The sequence below is a fragment of the Zonotrichia leucophrys genome, chromosome 1 (assembly GCF_028769735.1).
Source record: "Zonotrichia leucophrys gambelii isolate GWCS_2022_RI chromosome 1, RI_Zleu_2.0, whole genome shotgun sequence".
NCBI lineage: Eukaryota > Metazoa > Chordata > Aves > Passeriformes > Passerellidae > Zonotrichia > Zonotrichia leucophrys.
Window position 1 is genome coordinate 71,283,807 of NC_088169.1, and position 15,272 is coordinate 71,299,078.

The 15,272-nt window shown below is 43.3% G+C and overlaps 1 protein-coding gene across 3 annotated transcripts in view; it reads left to right on the top strand.

Moving 5' to 3' along the window:
* SPATA13 (spermatogenesis associated 13) overlaps nt 1–15,272 on the top strand; it is a 145,464-nt gene that overhangs the window by 66,552 nt on the left and 63,640 nt on the right. Inside the window, exon 1 of one of the 3 annotated variants that reach the window (XM_064717187.1) lies at nt 7,325–7,470. The exons of the other annotated variants lie outside the window; for them this stretch is intronic. The gene's annotated coding sequence lies outside the window, so the exon portion shown is untranslated. Of the gene's footprint in view, nt 1–7,324; nt 7,471–15,272 lie in introns of those variants that run through there. 3 annotated transcript variants of the gene reach the window in all.

Here is a 15,272-nt window from a genome sequence, read left to right on the forward strand (position 1 = left end):
GTGAACAGATAAGAGTAAAGGTCACCAAATTCAGATGAAGCAAGGAATAGTGAATTCCAAGGACTCTCCACTCTGTGCCATAGCTTCAGCTGCCAAACATTTAAACTCACAGGCTGTGAGCAAGAGATGGCATGTAAAATATGACAGGTGGCCAAGTTTATTTAATATGTTGGCTTTTCCACTGCTCTTAGCACTGTTATCAGAACACTTAATTTAGTTACATGGGGCAACATGGAAAAACACTGGCGAACATAAAAGAAAAAGCTGCTTCCAGGTAGCTTCCAAATTAACTATTAGTCCCTTTGCATTGCTGGAAATCTAATAAGGCACTGATTACATATAGGAGTAATGAGTTTTAAAATATGCTCAGCTTCAGCTTTTACATACATATTGCTCAAAAAGCCTTGGGGCAGGAAATATGAAGTCATCTTGTCAGGACCTAAGCACAGATACTATGAGGTCTTTTGAGTCGGCTCCTCAAAGGCTTTCTGTATATTCCCATATGGCATTCTTTTGGGATGGGGCCACTCTAGCAAGAATATGAGTTAATTAGCCCTCCAGTCCAGGACAGTCCAGCTAACTGGAGATTCCAAGTAAGTCAGCTCATGTGGCAAGTCCTGGGAAGCATGACAGCAGCCACCAGCTGAGGTCCAGCAGGTTCTGCGAGGGTTTGCTGTCCCGACTAGTATTCCCAGGGGCCTGAGAAGCCAGGCTTATCCATGCCAAAGAGTGAGATTTGCTTTGTAGAAGAGAAGACTTATTTAAAGGGACTTAAATGGACAAATTATATGTGCTTCCCACAGCCACACACCACCCTTTCCTCCTGTGGTTGCTTGAACACTCAGTGCAGCATGACTAGAAAGTGCTGGAGCTGCCTAGAGCATGAAGGTGGATGATGGTCAGCTCCTTGTTGTCATGTTGGCTTGAAGCTGCATTTAACCAGACGAGGAGCATCCGCTGCAGACACAGGCACAGCATGATTTGCTACCTTCACTGGAACTCCAGCTTTTAGGACCTTCGTGCCCTGCCCTGCCTTCTGGCTGTTGATTAGGTTGATTTCGGGCAAGATTTCACTCTTCATACCTTCTTCACCCATTCTTCCTCTCACTTCTCTTCACCGTGCATCTTTGCTGCTTGCCTTGTTGCCAGCTCTGGCACTGCTCCAATGACAGAATAAGAATAAGCCAATTCAACTCACAAGAATGGCAGAGAATTAAGTCAGGACAAGTAAATACGGAGAGGGAGGAATCTGGAAATGGGGATGGATGGAAAGGGAAATTGGTGAGGAGGACAGTAAAGGCCTTCTTTCCATGGCAGCCAGATTTTAACTTCATTCAATGGTCAGAGGTTACTGGTGGAGTTGGTATCATAGCTTGGGCTACATGCAGATACATTACCCATTTAAAAAACAGTATTCCAATATTGATTGATTGGTGATGTGTCGCAAGAAGGCTGTGCTTGGGAAAGCATACAGCTTCCAAGTCCTGCCTCTCTGAGCACTTCTCATCCAGAAGATTCATGGCTAGAAGAGGAAATTTAAAACTGTCAGTCAAGGCAGGATGCAGGTCTTTCAACTTGTTATGTCAGCTGAGCAAGAGATTTGAACACTAATGTTGGGAGACTTTTGAAAGGATTTTCGTTTTTAGAAGGCAAACTACCTCTTCAAAATGTCACCTTTCTGTAAGCAGACATTTAAAAAGTAATTTGAAATCACTCCCACAAGTGTTCAGCCCTGTCTGAAACATGACCAGCTACAGTAACCTGCACAGCACAAAAGCCAGCAGGGAGGAGGCAGAATGTCACCCTATAAGTATCTGCTACAAAATATAATACAAAAAGAAGTGACATTCCCCAAATCCTTCTGAAGAAAAGCCAGGGGTGATTGCACCAGCCTGCTATGGTATGCTGGCACTCGGGCTGGTATTTGACACTCCCTGAATTTCCTTCCTCCTCTGTGCAGTTGTATTTCATTAGCTGGCAAGTGCCAGCGGGAGGAGGAAGATGATGTCAGCATCTGTACCTGGGCTGGAGTGGAGCTGGTGTAGGCTTGCAAGCAAAGCAGTCAAGAATCACCAAGGTAACTTGGTAAACCAGAAGGCAGGAGCTCAAATGAATGTAACAAGGCCCGATGAAAAGAGAGTAATTAATCTTCCACTGGTTTTCCCGATTTTTCTCCTACTGTCCTCTGGCAGTGTATCCAGGTACAAGTATTGCATCATCTGAATGGATGCCTTGGTGATTCAAAGCTCTCAGGTCCCTGAAGGGCAAAGGAGCTGCACAGCAGCTTTAAACAAATTAACACTTTCCGGGGACTTGTTCCTGTCTATGTCAAGAAAGAGCTTTTCCTTGAGAGGAGATGAAAGGTCCCCAGCATTGTGCAAACCATCCATCTATCCTCACCACAGCTTGTAAAGTATGTGCTGGGACAGATCTCAGGCTCAGCTAGGAAATAGCAATAACAGCTATTGTTCAGGGGAGGCTGCAGATGACCCATGTAAAGATGTTATTGTACACTGAGCCCTTCTTTCCCATCACAATGCACTCCAGCCCAAGCATGGTCCGGGTTCCTGACTGCATGTTCTGAATGCTCCATCACACCTCTGTGACCTGGTTCATCTCACAGGCTATAAAAAACAGGAAAAATAAAAAAAGCATTTTCTGTCACTTAAGTGAGCTGAACTGGTTCATCCAATTGTTCAGAGGAACGGTGGAGTTGGCATGAGGTGGGGGCAAAGACAACTGTCCATGAGAGAGAGAGGAGACTCTGCCCTGTTTCAATGGTAATAAGGCATTAAGCAAGGCATGCACCTGGTGAAACCTTACCCTCTGATGCAGTGATATAATTGCTCATTTCGTCATTCCCTGGCACACTTCTGTGAAAATGATCTGTACTTGCCTCAGGGATTTTCACAGGAGATTTTTTGTTTTCCAGATCATTTTGAGACTGAGGGGATACAAAAGCTGCCACCCTGTTGGCAGGTCTGAGGAGGCAGTAATCTTCATGGAAGTGTGAGAGGGATAAAGAAATAACCTCTTAACCCTGTTAATCTGTGGCCTGGACAACATCTCTAGCTGTGTCCCAAGGGTACAGTCAGGCAGTATATCTGAGTCGGGCTTAAAGATAACTGCTGCCAAAAAGTGCCAGGCAGCCTCTCTTCCCTTTCCACTTGTGTGCACTCCTACTATTGCCCTTGGAGCATCACTGATGCTCATCTTGAATCTGTGGTGAGCTGGTAAAGGAGTTACTACAGGGCAAAACAATCCCACGGGAAGAAAATGAAGATTTTTCTACTCATTGAGAGGGAGAGATCAGGTAATGGTAAAGTCAGACCAACTCCAGCTCCAGCATAGAGGACAGCTGTGTCATCACCAGCTGCTGCTGTGAGTTGTCACAGCATCATCATCAAGAGCTGTGGGCAACAAACACATAGCACTTGCACTCCCATTTGAATATAGGATGCTTACCTCATCAGTCATGGTCTATTTGCTGTAGCTGATATATCCACTACTGTTGTATTTAGGGGCCACCATCAATAATGATCAAAAATAAGATAATGCTGAGATACTTTCCAGAACAGCATATTGAACAGAGGTATGTGCACAAAGTTTAGAAAGCTTGAGCAAGTGAAACAGCCACAAAATGAGCTCAGTTAATTGGCCTGCTTTGGGTAAGGGGCATCCCTTCAAAAACCAGGAATTTCAGCTTTAGCTTTTTAAAGAGTGGACCACAAACCTTGTTTGTTTCCTGTATGCTTTTATTCTAGGTTTTGCCTTTTCAGTTTGCCTCAGTATTTTGTGGGTTTTTGTGAGCTGTGTCTGGTGGACTGAGTAGGACCCCAAGGAAATAATTCTGTGAAACTCTATTTATGGCCGGAGCACCTGGGAGGTCAATCTTAAAATGGGAAAGAGTTCTCAGCCCCAGCTCTGACAATCTGCTAATCCCTCCAGTCACTGTTGAAAAGATATTTGAGACTTCCATTGCTGGACATAAATCAGTATCACATTCTATAGCAGAGTTCAAGAATGCCTATAGAAAGTTTATGATTTGCATTAAGGGCTTTGTGGGTTCCTGTGCTTTCCTTGTACTGTTTTGTTCCCTATGGCTAAGGCCGTACCCAAAACTCCCACCCCACCGTGCATCCCCCAGCAAATAGGTCTTAGGCACCCATTGCAATGTAAATAGATTCCGAATACGTGGCCAGAATAATTAAGCTTTAAAATTCTAGCTGAAAATCCATTGTCACACAAAACGGACCATACAGATAAGAAGGAGGTAATGAGAACAGCCTTTTACTGTCTGCACTTAACCATAAATGCTGGCCAGAATTCAGGAAGGATTAGGTGTTTCTACAGGAACCCAGAGCATTTGCAAACATAGCACTAAGCAGCTGCTAATGGTTCTGGGCCAGAGCCCATTTCTTGGGTTCATTCACTCCTTTCCTTTCTGGAACACCGTTACTAAAGGCCGTAGGAGTTTTCTGCCATCTCATCAGTGTAGAGGTTCATCTTCAATAGCAGGTCTAGTAAGTGTGTTTGTGCAACCTTCTGTTATCTTCTTAAATCCTGTTGATTATGTTGTCAAATTAATACAATTCTTAGTTATCTATGTGCGGTAAGACAATCTAATTATTATATAATTTTTAAGTAAGCACTGCAAGCAGGTTATTTTCACATTTTGGTTAAAAGTTTTCAGAAAAACAAAGCTAAACAGACTTAGCTCAAACGATATTGAAAAATAATATAGAACATATGCGATTTCACACCCCACCCTTACTCCCAACTGACAGCTTATTTCATGGATCTGGGCTCAATTTACAAAAAGAAGAGTGACTTTAGTACTTACAATTTTGCTAACGTTGGAATATTTGTTTGGTATGCACAATGTACAGTAATAAATCAGTTTAACTTCTTGTATATTTTATCATTTTTTGCTAGACGATGATACATTATTTGAAGTTGAGGTTTTGAGTTGGTGAAAACTCTGATTTTCTATAGCCAGAGGTTTACAATCTGTAGGACAAGGAAAGAGTGTTGTCCCACTTGACTGGGAGAGCTCAGGCACAAACAAGCTTAGATGGAAATTTAAAAATACAAATAACCTAGAGAACTTGGGGACTGCTGTTCTGCTGTCCCACTGCACAGCCCACCCATTTGCCTGGACTGCATCCAGCAATTGCACAACTGTAGCCAGGTCAGTTTAACAAGCCGATGAAATAGGAAATTATGGCTTTTGGGTCCATTGGTTTTCAACTGGATCAACCCACTGAACGGCTGCCTCAGTTGCCCCAGCACATTTGCAAACACAGACTGGGGGCAAGGGATGCATGGAAAAGATGAGGGTGATATTCACCTTGAGCCTCGCTGGTCAGGTGCAGTGTCAGACCGAGCTCAACAGCAAGTCCAAAGAAGATCTGGGCAAAGGTGTAGCTCCCTCCCACCACCTTGGAGCCACCAGAGCTACAAACGCTTTCAATAATTCCATGGGTTTCACTGAATGGAGCCAGAGTACAGGGTTAGTGGTCCACCCTTTTAGACCTGCTGTGAAATATATTAAAAACTGTACCAAACCTTATCTACTGAAAATATTTTGTCTTCATATGCACAGTGAAATATACAGCAGAGCCAGAGCTTTACAACAGAGCTTTACAAACTTCATAATACATATCACTTTCTTAAAACATATAAGCACCTATATGGTTGATATGGGGTCAGGATATCAGCTGGTGATAATTTGAGAAATATGTACTGATGCTGGGACTATATTTGAGTATCTATCATTAAAAAATCTAATGAAACGTCATCAAAGAGTGTGACTTCCAAAGCTGTGAATGCGCATTTAAGCTTCCCCTTTCTTTCCGCTTCTCTTTTCTCATTTAAATGACAGCTCTGGAAATGATTCTCAGCTATTGCCCGTAAAAAGATGTGGATTAAGAATTTACCTGATTTTTTTGTTTCATTTTGTTTATGTTTAGTTTGTTTTGCTTTGTTTTGTTTTCGGAGGGGAGGGGAGAAGAAGAGGATGGGCATGATGTGAAGAAAATTAAGCTGCCTGGGTTTTGAGGGGAAGGTTATGGTCAATTGTAATGAATTTCAAGGCTGGAGGAAAATCCTAGATCTCTCACTCTATGTGCTCTGCTGCTTCCGAGCTTAAGCACGCATTTAACCCGGATCAGAGAGAAAACTGTCCGTAGTAAATAATACACAATTAGACCCTGAAAGATACTTGTAAATCAAGTAGTTTTTAAGGCAACATTGAGTTAAAACATTGAAACGTTGCTTGTAAGACTCCTTTCAACTCGAAATACCAAGGTTCGGGTTTTGTTATTTTACCCCCCACCCCCATCCTTTTGCAACTGGGGTCAAAAAAGCCCTGCAGGGTAGCATGGTTTGCACAAGCCTGCCAGGCTGCTCCCATAGCCTAAATTACCAGTAAAAGGGCTGGAAATCTGCATGCAGGTCTGTGTAGGGTAGCAGCACTTTGGATGAGGGGATGCATTAAAACCCATTAAACCCCACGTGATCCCTGCAGCACAATTCTCTTTTATCTTTCTTCTCTCCACTGCCCGGAGACTAAAGAGCTCATCTCCATAGGGCTCATCTCCATAGAATTGGGAAAGCAAAGTCTTCCACAGGCTTTACTTGTTTCTGACCCTTTGCTCTTTCTCACAGAATCTGCTGTAGATTTACAAATTTAGTTCGGAACTTTTAAAATGTTCTAATCATCTTTGAAGAAATCAGATAAATATATCTGAATAAGTTAGGGGGAAAATACAAAACATTTTGTGACCTCCTGAAAAGTTCCTAAAATTTTGCTTCACTTAGGTATTAGAAATGGGCTGTTTATCTGAATAATTATTTCCCCCCCCTTTCACTTGGTATTACATTTCCTTCAAAGATTCGTGGAAGTCGTTAATGTTATCTGCTGTAATGAAGCAACCCCTTGGTCTTGGTGGGAAATCTAGAGTATAAACATCCAGTCTCTTTATTTCTTCCTTGGAAAAATAAAACCACACAAACCAGCACGCTACACTGGATAAATCTTTTACATAATGAATTGTTTTATGCAGAGGGCTTCTGAAAGGGGCAAAAACTTAAATGAGGTTACTATGTCAACAAACGACGGGATTTAGGCATTTTTCTCAAGGACTTAGGTCTGCAGAAGACCGGGGGAGAATTTATGGAGCGTGTTGTGCTGACACCCTCCCAGCTGTTCCTGCCCCCGAGCGGAGCAGGCAGGGAACGGCTCTGGGGGCGGCGGCGCCTTCGGGACCCGCGGGCGCTCGGCGGGCTGGGAATCCTCACGGAGGGAAAGCCTAAAGGGCTGCTCGCAGGCAGGGGCGGTTCGGGGAGAACGAGAGCGCCCCTGCTTTCCTCCCTGCTCAGCGGAGAGCCTGACGTGATTTCTGGGAAAGCTTTGTGCGTGCAAGCGACTGCTGCGCTTTCCGAGGAGCCGGCAGAGCGGCAAGGCAGGTATTTTCTCTCACGAGTTTCCTTTCGTGCTTTTTCCCCGCTCCCTCGCCAAGTTAGGAGCGCCCACCAACATCCCGCTCCTCCGAGCGTGCCCGCCGGTGCCGCGTCCCGGGAATGGCTCTGGGGACACCCGAGGGGAGCGGGGGCTCTGCGGGCTGCCAGGAGTGCCCCTCGGAGCTGCGTGTCCCGGGAATGGCTCTGGGGACACCCGGGGGGAGCGGGGGCTCTGCGGGCTGCCGGAGCGCCCCTCGCAGCCGAGCCTCGGCCCAGCCGCGGGGCTCTGCGGCTCTGGGCTGCCCTGGGACTGCGGCCCGAGCAGAGGCATGCGTCAGGTCTTGTATGTGCGTGTGGTCATTCCTGTTCATGTCTGATCTCTTAATATTAGAAATTAGTTAGGATGCCTGAGAATAGTATAAGTTGCTGAGGGGATTCAAGTGTTGTCTGGGACATGAGGAGATGTGCTGGAATCCGCACATGTGTAGCTGGAGTTGTTTTGTGCAGATGCTCTACATCCTTCTCCTGTAGAGCTGCCCATGGCTCATACCTCCTTTTCCAGCCCAGATCTCTGGCAATTCCCCCACCTTATCCTTATGTATCACAGCTAGTCTCATTTGGATAGTTAGCTCACGGGATTTTGAAATTCATCACACAAGCACATTTTTTACTGTGAAAGTGAAGCCAGTGTGTAGCATTTTCTTCTTTCTTTACACCCACAAACTCAGAGTCTTATAAAGCTTCTGCCTCCTCAACTCTGAAACAGAAAATGGGGCCTCATGTATCAGACCAAAGAATAACCATCACAGTGCTCCTGTAGGAAAAGAACAGCTGTGTGGAAAGATCAATAAACACCACCAGTTGCTTCAAAAGTTGTAAAATGGAAAGACTCCACAAAATAAAATGTGTGGCAGGAGACCCTGGCTCCAGACACTGCAGGAGAACTCCTGGGAAATGCAGTAATTAGTGGGAAGTCTCAGACTTGTTTTCTTTCGGTGGTTCCATGCATAAAAATATTTGGTTTAGGAGATGAAATCACAGTGGTAGGAAGAAATACCTGCGTGAAATGAAAGCCTGTTTATGCTTAATGCATTGGAGAAATGGTTAATGAATGGTTTATGTCAGTGAAAATAAAACACTCACAATGTTGCCAAGGCCACAGACCTCAGGTGAGCTGTGTATATGCTGACTGGTCCTGTGAGCTGAAAGTGTCTGGAGTTGCTTTGGTTTTTTTCACTTCTTAAACAAACAAACAAAAAAAAAGTGATAACCTGTTCCAGTGATATTTTCTTTTTTCTACGTGCCTTTTCACAATACTGTAGCTCTTTGTTACTGTAGCTCTTCACTCCTTTGCTTAATCTGCACATTTCCCTAAGTTTTCCTTCATTGCCAAGGGAGAAGAATCATTTGGGAAGGCCCAGCTTCTCCTTGATGGCTCTCTCTTGCCTCTCCAGTTCACCACTTGGCGGCCCCTCTGTCACCTTCGCAGATCTCTCCTCCCCACCCCTTGCTCTCCTCAGCTGGTCAGGATGTGAAGGTCCTTCCTCATTGCTTTCACATCTCCTCCAGCCCGGTCCACTCCTGCTCTTCTGCTTGGATCCTGCTGCTGCTTTCATGCTCACATTGGCCAGCCTGTGCCACCTCCTTCCAGCTCTGTCACCACCTGGGGGACTGTTGTTTTCCCCGAGAGAACCCTGTCACTACTACTTTCCTAAAGAATGCCACAGGTTCCACAATGATGTCCTGTAAAGGAGAAAGAGCTGCCTAGGATTCTAGATTTGCTTCCAGGCGCGGTGTGCAGAATTCATGCAGAACTCTGAGTCTATTTACTCCATGCAAGTGGCTGTAGAAGTACCCAGTGAAGGGTTGCTTTTCTTCCCTTTCCCTTCACCTTTCCTCTTGAAGATTTTTGACAGCTGTGTGCCCCTGAGCTTGGACCTTGAGGTGTGATTGAGAGACAAATTAAGTTTTCTAAATGTTAATAAAGCTAAATCCTAAAATGAGAATAACTTGTGTTGTGTAGGGGTTTGAATACATGTGAAAACTTTATAGTAGAATAATGGCAGTAACTTAAAGCTCTTCAACTCACGTTGTAGGGATTTCCAAGGGGATTGGAAGACGTGGGTGAGACCCAGATGCAGTGCTTGCTCCATGCTGTGTGCCAGGGCAGTCGGTCCCTCCTGCCTCTTCCTTCCCCAACTGTTTCCTGCCCCTAAATCATGATATGGAAGCCTGCAGTCCAGCAGAGATGTACACCAGTGTGTTCTGTCACTATTATAACAGTATTAGTAGTAGAGTGAGCCTGCCTGACTTTACTGTAATGGCCAGTGGTCTGCTTTGCGCCTCACTTCTGCAACCTTTTGCTCTTATGGGATCTCATCCAAAGCTCTCTGAATTCCCATTCACCTTGGTGGGCTTCCACTCTGCCTCACTGCAGCTAATATCACAGATAAGAGCTCCAGGACTGAGTTCTTTGATTCTGCCTGAAATTAGTATAAAGTTCTTCTAAGAGAAACCCTGAGTACCCCTTCATCCAGATAGCCAATAAGGATATTAAACAGGGCTGGCCCCAGTAGCGAGCTCTTGGAAACACCGCTGTTGGCCATCTGTCAGATGGATGCACATTCACCACCACGCTCTGGCCTCAGAGCCTTTACCCAGTAAACAGTGCACCTGTCCATGCCATGAACAGCCAGTTTCTCCTGGAGGATGATGTGGTAGACGTAAAATAGTGACTGCACTCTGTGGTGTGGGCACTTGTCACGCTCTGAAGTGAATGCATTGTTGGAGATACAGGAATCCTGAGAAGCTCTAGGAGAGACATGTGTTTCTGCCTATGGACAGGGACTTTGTCTCATGGACATGATGGGCTATGCCCCACATCCCGTGTGCAGGATGTGCACATGCATGGCCTGAGGGTCTCATTGGCTCACTGTGGCCTCTGGTAGGCTCAGTCATGGGTTATGTAGAAATCCTTGGCAAGTGGTCTAATTCCTCCTTTTCTAGTAAGACTACATTTTTCAATGGAAGAAGGTACTGTTTGAGCAGGTAAGGCTCATAAGGGAATGCAAAACCAAGTTAGTTTTTCCTTGCCTTCTTCTTTCATGCCCTTAGGTGAAACAAATTGATGGGCATAATTCCTGAAGACATGGGGCACCAAATATGCACTTCTCAGTGAAATGAGGATTTCCTTGTACACATCATAAATCCTTTCCAAAGACTTTTCCCTTTTTGTTTATTAGTGCGATCAGCAAGCAAATCTCAAATGAATAACAATCAAATATGCCCAAGTTGTGAGTGGCTAATTGGTACTTGTTGCCTTTCTTCCAATTTGCAGTGGCATTCCTGATAGTGGCATAACATGTCATCTGTTCTCAGAGGGGCTATAAATCTTCCCAGAGAATCACATATTTAATTACAAGTTTTTGTTTTTCCTCTCACTGAACACCCACATGTTGTCCCATGAGGTTTGAAAAGAACATAGTCTATTTACTGTATCTGTTTCAGTCCCTGTTTCTCCTGCAGTTTTTGTCTTCTAAATATAACTGTCCTTTAGATTCCAACACACAAGGAACAGAGTGGTTTGCCAGTCCTTGATGCCACTTTCTTTGCATATTCTGTTTTCAGAGTCCTAGAAGTGCGTAAGCAGAACTCATTTCTAAGAATTTATGAAGCTAGTCTGATAAACTAAGGCTGTTACTCAGAAAAAAGTTGGTGCCTCTTAATGAGTTGCATGAATGCTTTTTGCATGCAACATTTAAAGGGGAAGGGGTAAAGGGAAATTATTTATGATAAATTGAACCTTTTAATGTGAGTGTATCAGAAATATTTGTGGTTTTTAATGCTTGAAAAATTATTATGAGCAAATGAAGATGCAGTATTCTTGTCTATTCCAAGTGTAAAATACATAAGTGTTTATGGGAAAATCTAAGAGCTGGACACCATAATGCTTTTCCTGCCTGCTGTGATATAGCAGACTGCCATACCTATATGTGTTCCAGCTGAGGGGAAAAGGTCAAGGGCTGAGAGAAGGACTTGAATAAGGCCATGGAGGGTTTTAATGAGAGGATTTTAACAAGCTTCCCAACCAGATGAGAACTACATCTGTGGCTGAGCTCCTGCGGCAGTACAGAGCAGCAGCAGCAGCAGCAATGCTCATGTGCTTTGTGAAGCGTGGACAGCTTTTGAATGGCAGTTGTGTAATGAATTGATTTAGTAGGGGACAGGCTCAGGACTCTTTTCTGCACCTGTCAAAAGCAAACCCATCTTCAAGGAAATCAGTGGCTATTTTGTACTGCTGGGACAGCTGACAGATCATTTGCTCATGGAGAAACTTTTGGTTTTATGAGCCAATATATTCAAAGACTAGCTAAGACAATGTAAATCCCCACCATGTAAAACCAGCAAGTCAAATTGCACAGCCTAACCATTGAAAAGTCATTTTAAGCCTTTCTGGTCTGTTTTAGACTTAAGCAAATTATCTGGCACAACTGACCAATTAGTAAAGTGAAGCAAAAAGAAAAATCACACAAGTTGGAATCTGGTGATGAAGAGATTTTATTTCTAGTTGTGACAGGTTTACCACTCTATTTAGAGATTTAGTGGCTGGCACACCTTTTAAAAGAAAAGAATTTTTTTTTCCTGTATGAAATTGTTCTTCCCTAGCATATTGTAGAATTGTGAAATGCTGAGACAAGCATGTAGTCAGGGAGTGAACCTGGCCCATGTCATGTCTTACACTGTATTAATCTAAGAATGCTCTGATGGATTACTGTATACACACAAGGACAAACATGCACATATGATCTTCAGGACAAAACACTGGTACCAGATGTGGTAGGCAGGTAATGAGAACATGAAAGGTATTATGTTATATTGGTTGTAAGTCTTCCCTTTGACCTTCCTGGAAGAGTTTAAATAGCTCCTGCGTGTTAAACCCTATGTGCGTGAGGAGAGGTGTGACTTTGGATCTCAGGGCTTTAAGAGTGCCCATTTGAGCAGCTCTGTGCTGAGTGAGGCAGAGACTGGAAGAGCTTTGCAGCTTTATTTGTATGCTTTGCTTATGAATTTTGGGGAAAAAAGCAAGCCAAATTGATTCTCGGGGCCATCAGCTGAGCCATACTGACCTTGTGTAAAAGAATCCATGAAGGAAAAAACCCAAATACTTTTTGCTCTCCCCCTAAAAACAAAAATTATGCAGAATTCATTATTCCTCTATAAAACCAGGTTTATTCCTCTATAAAACATGTTACTCTGCAATAACTGTGTTTTCTGTCACTGATTCCTGGTCTGTAGCTCCATATAGAACAGACCTGTTAAACTTAAGACCGGAAGAAGGGGTCATTGTTGTTCAGGGAACGACAGCCCTGCATCCCTGTAGAGGCAAAGGCCTCTTTAATTACAGGCTCAGTGAGTGATCTCTTTGGGCCTCGGTGTTTGCCCTGACTGCCTCATTCATAAAGACCACCACATCACTTTTTCCTCTTCCTGATTCTTCCCTGATTGATCCCAGAAATTGCTCAACCTTCTTCTTTTCACTGTGCACAGCTACCACTCCTCTTTACTGTTATCAATTTCTTTATGGTACATTATTCCTCTTCTCTTGGAACAGAGCTCCCTACATTTCAGCCAATCCTGCCTTCAGATTTGACTGTAAAGACTTGTGAAGTTCAGATTCAGACTAAAGAGTCTGTAATTTCCCAGACAAACTTCCTCCTTTACAAATACAAGCATAACATTTTCTCTTCTGTAGTCACATGGTTATCAGTCTGTATTTAACTGTCCCTGCTAATGCACATGAAATGTCTTATTTTGGTTAGTGTTCTGTTCTGGGAGAGAGACAGTCCTTTGTATTATTTGGTCTTTTGAGAATTTGATTTTGCTGTTGTTCTGAAAGTATTAACATTGTATGTAGGTATGCAGTTCTGGAGAAGTTGTTTCACTTGTATTAGCTGGATTATTTTAAACAGAAGGAAAATTGTTTATGGGTCTGAAGCCTCCAATTCATATTAGTCAAATACAATGGTGATCCAATAGGAACACAAAACATGGCTTACTTTTGCTACTCAAAGTGTCATTACTTGAAGCCATGACAACAGATTATAATACACATTATTGTGATAAGAAGAGTTACTTGTCACACAGTTTTAATCAAGCTGCAAGTGCAGTGCAAATTTCAGCAGCCATCTGTTAAACAGACAGAGCCTCCTAAATCTCTATGTACTTATACTGCTGGCACAGAGTGCCCAGTTAACAAAGAAAGCACCTATATCATTAAGACGAATTATGTGTCTGAGGTATTACATCATTTAATATTCCACTGTCTCTTTCCCCTCTTTGTCTTCCTGGAGGCAAAATGGAAGAGAATAAGAATGTTATGCCTCTTGCTAATGAAAAGCACCAAAATTTTTTTCAAAATCCATCTTTGTTCTAAGATCTCTGTTCAGGACGTCTAATCCTTGAAACAGTCAATTTTCTCAGCACTGCTCTCACCACATGTTCCATAGCAACCTTTGAATTTGAATTTGACTAAATTTTGTGCATGTTTTATGAGAATATTTTGAGTCTGAAGTAGGTTGATCATAAATGGATACAACAGTAATGAAGAGCTTGTTTTGATTAGTTCTTTGATCTAACAGTTCCATTGAGCCTGAGGTTCAGCAGGAGAGCTGAGGAGTACTCAGCACACAAGAACTGCAGAGAAAGGCTGGTACCTACTTTGTCAGCAGCTCATTTAGCCTGGGTCCAACCAGGAGCAAATTCAATCCCTGCTAATAAACACAACTTCCTCCAAGCTGTGTGCTAGCTCTTGCAGGGAGAGGTGAGGGATTAACACTTGGACAGTATCACTTATGTCTGAGATGTTTGTCTCTGTGTCACATCTGCCCTCTCTACCTGACTCAGCTGGAAAGTACCTGACCTGCAGTTACAGCGCAGTCTGTGCGACCATTGCTTGGCTTCAAGGCAAGGCTCATTGATCTCTCCTGGCATTTGTGTTACATGATCAGAATGCCAAATTTGGCATTTCTGTATTTTTTTTCATATTTTTATTTTGTGTTATGGAAATACTTTGTGGTCTCTGAAAACACACTGGATTTGGTTAATTTTGTTAAACAAATTCGAGACCAGTTAAACCACGCTGTAACCTGGCTTTCCAACAGAGGGCTTCCCTTACATAAGCTCCTGGCTACCAGCACTGCTATTGGGAGGCCAACTTCCCACTGGACAGGTAGCATCAAGTAAGAGTTAATAGGTGTGGAAGAACCACCTGTCTTATTTAAAACCAACTCATGTCTTTCATTCACCCAAACCATCCTATCGGACTCGCCCATCGAACTCCAGCTAAAAGTAACTTTGACTTTAACTACTAGGCCCTATCAGCTGCACCCTATTAGCTTTAATAAGTAATTGATCATTTTTCTTGGTTACATTTATAATTTGTTTTCTGATTAAATTAAGGAGTAGAGATTTTCACAAATTAATCATCCCAGTAATTTCTATTTTATTTGTAATCTCTGGCTCTAGATTAAACTTGCCAGCACTGCTTACGTATTCTGAAGGTGTTCTCTTTCATATGGCTTCCGTTTCCTGGGATGAGAAAATAAAGGAGGCTTTCATGCACGTGTGGCAATAGAAAGTAAGAGTCTGTTGTAATGTTCAAAGTTCAGATGTTCAGCAACTCACCCAGGTACCCTCTTGAGGCAGCAGTGCAGAAGCTCCTCAGCTTAGCAGCATTTTGTCAGTTTTCTTCTTTCTAAGGAAGGAAACTTCTCTACAAAAGCTTCTGGATTCATTTTTACCATGCTTAA